The sequence below is a fragment of the Oryx dammah genome, unplaced genomic scaffold (assembly GCF_014754425.2).
Source record: "Oryx dammah isolate SB20612 unplaced genomic scaffold, SCBI_Odam_1.1 HiC_scaffold_9, whole genome shotgun sequence".
Classification (NCBI taxonomy): Eukaryota; Metazoa; Chordata; class Mammalia; order Artiodactyla; family Bovidae; genus Oryx; species Oryx dammah.
This window is the reverse complement of record NW_024070193.1, coordinates 25,672,139-25,681,446: the sequence shown is the minus strand read 5'-3', so window position 1 is coordinate 25,681,446 and position 9,308 is coordinate 25,672,139. Positions and strand designations below refer to the sequence as shown.

The window sequence follows — 9,308 nt, the reverse complement described above, 5'->3', positions numbered from 1 at the left end:
TGACAGCCAGTTAGCCCCAAGAAGCCCCTAGGTAGTCTGTGCCTCTGTAAGACTCTCTGCTGCCCGCCCTCGGAGCCCCGTGGACACCTGGGTTATGTTAGCACAAGAATATCTCTCTCTTTCCCTTTGCCTGTGAGGTGTTTCTCAGTAGTGAGCTGTAATAAGAATCAGACTTGGCAGCCATCTGAAATAATTTTTTTTTTTTTAATGAAAGATGGGCATTAACCCAGTACACTGACAAGTTAAAGGCCCAACTCCTGCTTGATACTAGGGCAGCCTCTGAGAAGGCCCTTGATGGGGCTCTTCTGGTAAGAGTTCTCCAGCAGAGCCTGAGAGCGATGGTGGGTGGGGTCGTCTTAAGCGTGCTGCTAAGTCACTTCAATCATGTCCGACTCTGTGTGACCCCATAGACGGCAGCCTACCAGGCTCTGCTGTCCCTGGGATTCTCCGAGCAAGAACACTGGAGTGGGTTGCCATTTCTTTCTCCAATGCATAAAAGTGAAAAGTGAAAGTGAAGTTGCTCAGTCGTGTCCGACTCTTTGTGACCCCATGGACTGCAGCCTACCAGGCTCCTCCGTCCATGGGATTTTCCAGGCAAGAGCACTGGAATGGGTTGCCATTGCCTTCTCCTCTTAGGCATGACCTTCCTCAATTAATCATGACTTTGCTGTAAGCCTCTCTAGAAATATCAAATCATTAGAATTGAAAGAATAGATATTCTAAGGTTCAAAGGAGAATAATCACGGAGAAGTGCTCAGTTGGGATCTAGGCTTCACAGAGGCACGTCCTTTTCTATCAGTTCTCTACCTGCCCAAGTCAGGTCCCCACTTACCACTAACATTCTTCCCTCAACCCTCACTCTTCAGAGAATGCTTGCTCTTTTGCTCATTGATATGTTCTAAATACAGTTACTGAGACCCAAGAAATGTACACAACATCAGGGATACAATCATGGCATGACACATCTCTGTTCTCATTGAACCTACAGCTGGTGGGAAATCCTGATGATAACAGCATAGGGTGAGAAATGCTTTCCAGGTGGTGCTAGTGGTAAAGAACTCTACTGCCAATGCAGGAGACATAAAAGACTCAGATTCAATCCCTGGGTTGGGAAAATCCCCTGGAGAAGGAAATGGCAACCCACTCCAGTATCCCACTCTTGCCTGGAGAATCCCATGGACGGAGGAGCCTAGCAGGCTACAGCCGAGAGGATTGCACAGCGTTGGACATGACAAGAGTGACTTAGCATGCACGCATAGATGATGAGGACACAGGAGTGACATGTAACTCTGTCTCAGAAGGTCAGGAAGAGCATCCTACAGAAAATGATGTTTTCACTAAGATCTTAGGACTCAACCAGTCACTTGTCAAATGTGAAGGGTCCACTACTATACAGGGAGATGGTGGACCTTCAGATAGAACAGCTTGTCTGCAAAAGCTCAGAGGTAATAGAAGACATACAGTTCATTCAGAAATCGGAAAGATTAAGATGATTTAGATTAAGGGAAAGAAGAGAGCATTAGAAATGGGAGACATGAGATTGGGGTACCAGTATTGGCAAAGAGATAGATTAACAGTGGCCTTGAACAAGTCACTTCTTTCTGGTCCTCATGTCCCCGTCTGTAATATAAAGGGACTGGCCTAGAGGGTAATGGAAAGGAAATGATCAGAAAGCCCCTGCCCCTGTGGCACTGGCACAGAGGTCCTCCAAGGACTCTTGCTGGAAGGGTCAGGACAGGCACCTTGGTCTCAGTCTTTGGAGCCACTTCAAGTTCCTGCAGTCATGTGGCAGGAGAAAACTGGGAGGCAGTGGAAACTTTCTTGAGACTCGGAGCCACTCGGGTTGCTACTGAGTCCTGTTATCTCAGGGAGACGTGTATAGTCCTCATTCCTTGAGAGTCTGTCTCTGAAATGTTTCTTTAAACCTGGGGAAGGGCAAATACTTAGGTGTGATTGCATGGCACTGTGAAAGTACTTTGTTTAATGAGTGGAAAACAAATACTGATTGGAACTTGTTAAAATTGTGGTGTATAGGATAAGAAGTAATGTTTACCAAGGTTCTTAGACTTCTCCTACACTTAGTAGGTGCTTAGTGATGGTGTTGGCTTTATATATATTCATTGTTTGTTAAATGGTTATATAATATATGTATATAGTAGTCCTGATATTACATGTTTGTTACATGGGACTTGTTACTGTTTGATTTCTCCAAAAATGTAGTCATGGACTGGGTTCCCAACACGTTGACTCAAACTCAGGGGTTGTTTTCCCCCATGTAAATGATTCTCTTCTGATTTTAACATTATCTGTGGCGATAATGTGAGTCAAGATAAATCCAAATTATCACATCAAAACATGTTGTAATCAAGGTCATAGACTGAAAACATGCTTTATCTTTCATCTGCTGAGGTCTTGGTGCTGCTTTGAACAACATTACGAATACTGCTTAAATACACAGCTTAAAGTGAAACAGAATGCCTACTGGAAGAAATTGGTCCATAAATGATGTACGTGATAATCGATTTCATTTCAGAAGAACCTGCTGTCTGTGGTTAAATAAACATAAGATAGGTACCTCTTACAGAGCTGTAGCCCAGTCTTTTAAACTGCACACAAAAACCGTTGAAAAATACATTGATAAGTGAGATTGTTGTAGTTTTCTGTTCAGTCACTAAGTCGTGTCCTACCGTTTGTGACCCCATGGACTGCACCATGCCAGGCTCCTCTGTCCTCCACTGTCTTGCATTAAATGAAAGAAAGAAGTTAGGTTTGGGAAGATTATAGTTTGGTTTCATGCAAACACATGTAAGCTGTTCAGCTGGTCTGACACCTGGAACAGACAGCACAACCATAGTCAGGCTGTGGATCATTTCACCTCCACTCACCCAAACAAGAGATGTGACCCGAGAAAGATATTTGTGAGGTGGAGAGAATTCAGGTAAGAATTCCAAAGCAAGAGAGTTTGAAAGCAGCCAGTTTGACAGTTGTCTCACAAACTGAAAATTAGAGAAGGCTGTGTGTGCTATCTGGAACAGGAACATAAGTGTAATGTCACCAACCCCTTCTTCAGTTTAGAGGTCACCAGTGTTCAGATCATGTATTCTAACCCCCTACTCCGACTCCCCACTTTTTCTCTGATAACAGCTCCAGAAATCACCACAAGGGAGAGCATTGACCTGGTGAATCAAGCCCCAGTAGAGGGTATCGGGGTGGATTCTAGTCTGGGGATACAGGGGCATATCACAAAGCTGACCCTTCATGACCAAGCTCCCACTGTTCACATACCCAGCTGTTACCTGGTTTGGAAGCTCACCCTCCCACACTGGGTCAGGGTAGACATAGGCACCTACCACCTATTAGAACCCAAACCAACCTCTCAGATCACAGCTTACTCCCAGGGCTCTGGATGCTTCTCAAACAAAATGTTTTCTTATACTACTTGCCTTGACCCTGGAGTAGGTGGCAAAACCTTCTAAGGAGACTCGTCTTTAATGTCTGCAAACCTTCTTAGAAAGGGGCATATCTACTTTTCAGGCCTTTGAGATAATTTCTGTTCTGATACTGACCAAGGTGACTCTTTATGATCATTTCTGCAAGAACAAGGGCATTGAACAATGTTCTGAACCTTTCCCAGGCATCTGCTACAACTCATTCTGGAAATCCTAAATCGAAAACTCGACTTTCCCATTTATGGTCCATATAAGGGTGGCACATTTCTGCCAAAAATACGTGTAGGGTCTGGTGTAGAATTTCTGTTTGATTCTTGAAGATGACTGGCCAAAGAAGAAGGAGAAAGGAAAACAGTTTATGAAGAACTCTTGTTAGCACCTGCTCCACTGTAATGCCTGCTCCTTAGCTGCCATGCAGTTCTATAAATGTGACTGCACACCACACATACACACCGTGCACCACAATGTAATGTGCTACTTGCTGTTGTCATATAACTGGCCGTGTGTACTCTGGCAGTTAAAGAAAACCAGCTTTTAAATGTTAGTATGGCATTTTTCTTCCAGCTTTTTGAATTTAATTTTTGCAACTGAGGTCTTAGGTCCTTATGCCACAGCCAATACAGTTCATTTTTCTGTAGAAACTTACACTGATCTTGACAGTTCACTTCTACTGAGTTGGCCAAAGAGGAAGAAAAGTGAAAGCATGTCAGTGTGTGATGTCCTAGCTTTGGAAATGAGGATAATTTAAGGATCTGGTTAGAAATGATGGGTCTCCCTACCCTAAGGTTCACTATTATTGCTATTATTACAGTCACTTTGGAGTTGATAACTTAACCAAATGAATAGGAAATTAAGAGATTCCATAGCCTAAGAAGGGGGTTAACCAAAGGAAAAAGGTCCTAACTTAACCTGTTGCAAGCGCCCTCCCCCAAATCTTCTAAGGACGAGCATTGTCTGTATAGAAGTATTTAGTGATAATGATAACTTCTGTTATCTTTGAATACATCTTTACTTTTGGTTTTCACAGCAACTCAGAGAAATGGGCTCATTTTTTACAAATGAGGAAGATTTAGGGGTCATGCTTAAGGCCACTCAGATGACTGGCAAGATTGGTACTCACAGACCTTTCAGTGTGGAGATTAAGAGCTTTTTCTTCATCTTGGTCACTACTTTCTAAGAAGCAGAAAATGGGCTCATTAAATTGTTAGGCCTTTCAAGAGTTACCATGCTGGCAGACGAATAGCATCTTCAAAATCCAGCTGTCTCCTTCATTGCAAGAGAGTTCATAAAACAGGCCTTTTCTCCTCACTTATACTGTCAGCTGTGAGACATAAAACTTCAGAATGCCTTAAAGGAGTAAGTTGGAATTCTGATGCTGTGAGCCTTTTAAATACTCCATTGTCTCAGAGGAGAGGGACAATCCAGGCTTTGTACTGCAGCACATTTTTCCTCAATCCCCGATCCCTGGAAGGCCCCCTTTCCTCAGAAAGGCTGTTGTGTTTTTCCTGCCACAACATCACTGTGACATATCTCGCACTTAAGGCACAGCCTACTCAGCCCCATTCATGGATTCCTCTGGAAATTAATGTCGGCTCACCACCACCCCCTCAAAAAAAAAAGTTCTGGCTTTGTCAAAAGAGTTATTGGAAATGGAACTTGTGAAAAACCCTTACTATGCGATGTGAACCCAGACAATAATGTTTTGTAATAGTTCTGTTTGATGTGTACTGATGGGAATTAATCATTTTAGTTAACAGAATTGCTCTTTGTTATGTAAACTTGGTAAAGTCCGCCTCATCTGACCTCTTGCACTGGGGAATCCACTGTTCAAAACTGTCATCTTTCTGTGGGCAGCAGGATTCTTTTGGCAACTTCTGGAACCAAATTACCCCCTGAACTTAAAGTTCGTACTGCCACTGAGTTGGATGCCAAACCAAGCGAAGACTAAAATACTGTGAAGTATGTATATCCCCATGTCCCATTCCCCAAGAATTGGTTAAGTGGAGTGAGCATTATTTTCCCATTTCTCCATTTCATTTGTTGGTGTCTCAGATAGCCAAACTCTATCATAAATGATCGCAACCCTAGAAATACGCTATTTCTAGATTAGATACACTTCTGTTCACTATAGACATCCAGTGCTTGTGTATGTATAAATTGAATCCATTGGAGAAAATAGTTGGCCCTGGGTTGTATGCTTTTAGATTAGCTCTTTAAGAAGCAAGTAAAGTAGGTTCCCCCCTTCATCACCACCTCCCAAACCCCTGAAAAAGGAATTCCCTTACCATGTGGTTTCCCAGGCATCTATGACATGGCTTGACCCAGCTCTTGCAGTCTCACCCAAGAGAGCTATATTCCATAAAATCACCATCACCACGAAGACAGCCAGACTTAACTTTATTAGAACCTATTCTTCAGTCTCGTTCTGCCCAGAAGGACTGGAATGACAGAACCAGGCTCAGAAACCTTCCAAGACTCCTCCAAAGAAACGAGCTCATCTCCTAAGCTGCCAGCCTGCTAGAGTTGATTGTGAAGGAGTCAGTTCCAATGTTTCCCTCCAGTGTGAACCTAAGAAGCCAGTTGATAGCCCCAAATTGTTTAGCTCTGAATCTTCCAAGAGTGACAAAGGCAATAATAATACATCAGTGTGACATAAGAAGAAAGAAAGCAGGAAAGAAAGGCATTTAGAGTAACAAAGATCTGAGGCCAAGCCCACCTCCAGAGCTTCCATCCCGTCTGTGTGCTGTGGTGCAGGTTTTCAAATGCCGCAGGATCCCCTGTCTTGCATAGTCAGGAGTGGTGTGTCATAGAAATGAATCGCCTTAGTGTGTGGGAACATTGGACTCCAGTGCATGGCACATAGTAGGTATTTGAGAAAGAACAGCTGCTGAAATTACCAGTTACAGCTACTACTACTAACGCCTTTTTATGAATCAAACAAAGTCCATGTAGTGAAAATTAGGAAATAATGTTAGGAGATAGATCATTTTTCTTTTCAAATTCTAGATTTTTTTTTTAACCCTGCTCCAAGATTTTTGTTTATTTGTTCTTTGTTTTTCTGTTTTAATTGTAGTATAGTTGATTTACAGTATTAGTTTCAGGTATATCACAAAACGAATCAGTTATACAAATACACACACATACACATGCATATATTTATATCAACTCTTTTTTTATAGATACTTTTCCCATATAGGCCATCCCAAGTCTTAAGATAAGTAAATCTATAAATCTACTTTGGAATGCCTGTTGCCATTCGTAAGAACACATGTGAAAATTAAATCATGTGCTTTTTACAAGAAAAGGATAACCTAGTAGAAAAAAACAAAAGGAAGCATTCAGCCTCTAAGACTCCTTTCTTTGGGAGTGACAGAAAAAGCCCTTCACTGGTTTCACTCAGACTTTTATCTTCCATCTGAGTGGAACAAGATTAAAGTTCTGACCTGTACAGTTAGCACAATCGGTAATACCTTGAATGTAAAACATCAGGTGGGGATATGATGATTGTCAGGCACACAGCTCTCTTGTAACCCTACCTGAGTCTTCAGCGTTCCCCATCCTTATCAGAAGCTGATAGAAAATACAGCACACTTGTTCGCCAGCTGCAGGCTTATATACAGTGGCTCTTCCAAATAAAGGACATGGCAGGCACAATCATTTGAAAACTTATCTGCCTTGATATCTGCAAGCCCATCAAATGTTCACTAGTAAACAGGTAATCTGAACTGGTGGATTCCTGCAGACGGAGCGACTGAGGCGCCCTTGCCAGGGAGGGAGGGAGGAGTTGGCCTGATTCAGAGTGTGGATGCTGGGCCTCCTGGCTGCTCAGCAGCCTCTCATGAAAGAACACAGGCGCTTTGGCACTGGTCATCGACAACCTGGACCTGTGGACTGGGGGCCCTGCCATGTCTGCCAGCCAAGACACTGGAGACCAGGCTGAAGCAGCAATGCCACAGAGGAGATCCCCGCTCTTCCTCGTGTGGAGGAAGCTCTGAGCATGGGTGATGGAGAGTTCTTTCTACCTCCTGTTGACCATAACAGTGTGTAAGCAGATGTATTTGAAACATATATTTGGGAAACGAAATTTCAAAACTGAGTTGATTTTTGTTGGTTTTTTTATAACATGTATCAGTTCATTTTTTAAATACAGAGAACTAGAAAACAAATGGTCTATAATCTTACTACCCAAGGATTCCTCTTGACATCATTCTTGAAACTTTTACTCCAGCTGAACACACATGCAGCAAAGTATACAAAACAGAAATAGACAGCTTGGTGAATCCTCACAGGCTGAACCCATGTTCGTTTCTGGCACCAGCTCCCCAGCTCAAGAGAAAACATCTTCAGCCTCCCCGCATTTCCTTTTCCGCTTTTAGGGCACTGTCTGCCTCCAAGGACAAACCTGATCTGGACTTTTCATGGCATAGATTAGCTTTGCCATGCCATTTTTTTTTCTTGATTTAAAAAAAAAATAATTAGGTCTATCTGATCAGAAAAAGTTTTAAGTACACAAACATAAACCAGAAAGCAATATCCTTTCTCCTTACCCTGTATTTCCTAAACGTCCATTAATAGATTTTCAGTTTTGTGGTTTGTTTTGTTTTTGATTTATTTCAGGAAAATGTTTGTGCCCTTTGCCAGAATTATTTCTCCTCTTCCTTCCTCTCCCCGCTCCTTCCTCCCCTTCTCTTCTTCTTCTTTGAATTTACACTCAACAGATGATACATACATACTGTCCTCTTTCTTGTTCACCTTTTCTGTACCATTTTCCCCCAGAAAGGATGTTTGTACACACTTTACAGTGCTGTGTTTAAAGTACTTAGGTGGGAGGGGAATTGAGGAGGAGGGTGAAAAAGGCCATTTTATAATTCATAACCAAATAATTTCTGTTCTTAATTAATAAGAGGGAAGGGGGAAGAGTACTTTTTCTTTTCTTTGAAAAGGTAGATCAAATGTCCAGTGGTCATTCCAGACTCTTTTCCAGATTTCTGGCTCCTTCTATAACAGAGCTCGGGAAGGAAAGCTCCCAGTCTGTGAGAAGAGCCTGCTCTGGTCATGCCCTAGGAAACTCATCCCCTGTTAGAGATGGCTGTGGAACAACTTGTAGCAAAGCCCTTTCTCGAATTACAGTGTTGGTGTCATATTGCATTATTATTTCACTTTTTTTTTTTTGCATCCAGTTGAAAAACAAAGCTTTTTTTCCCCAAAAAAACCAAATACCTAGAGCTCACCTACCATTCCTTTAGTGAGCTGGGTTCACTTTGTTTTTCTTTAGCAGGGGAAATTGCCATCCAGGTAAAGATTTCCCAGTAGTGCAGTTAAGCCTGCAACTTTATTTTTATTAAAATATATTTTTTCCAATAGGTGGCACTAATGTGTTTAGCTGGAGTTAATACATTCCCACTGGAGCGAACTGTACAGGTCAAATGAGCTGCTCTTACCACTTCTCAACAAATTTATCTTACACTTTTAGAGGTTGTCTTAGCACCTCAAACCAGATAAAGATACCCAGACAGGTATCTCAGAAACTGACGCTCAGCTCTTGAAAAACAGAAAGAGAGAATAGATTGCCCATGAAGAGTATTCATTTTGTCCTTGAATTCATTTGAGGGAATATTAATACCTGGAATTCAAAATCTCAGAGTGAAAATTTTCTTCTATGTATAACTAAGCACCGAGGAAGCAGCAAAAGTCTAAGGAGCCTGCTTATGAGTTATCTAATTGAAATGCAGGCTTGACATGAATATCCAGAGGAAGCCATGTGCTTTGCTTCTGTTTTAGGTTTTCCAGTCTTAAGATGGAGGCCTTAGTGTTTTTTCCCAGGGAATCATTGAATTTGAGGATTTGTACAACCTCAAG

General features: G+C 42.1%; 1 long non-coding RNA gene across 2 annotated transcripts; it reads right to left on the bottom strand.

Moving 5' to 3' along the window:
- Positions 1-1,467: 1,467 nt before the first annotated feature.
- LOC120868033 lies at positions 1,468-7,057 on the bottom strand. 2 transcript variants are annotated; one of them, XR_005722125.1, is made up of 5 exons: positions 6,986-7,057; positions 5,735-5,887; positions 4,574-4,770; positions 2,688-2,830; positions 1,468-1,925 (listed from the first exon to the last, which is right to left on the bottom strand). It is a non-coding gene; the product is annotated as an uncharacterized LOC120868033 (long non-coding RNA). The 2 variants fall into 2 exon arrangements; XR_005722126.1 differs by having other exon boundaries at positions 4,574-4,622.
- Positions 7,058-9,308: the final 2,251 nt, after the last annotated feature.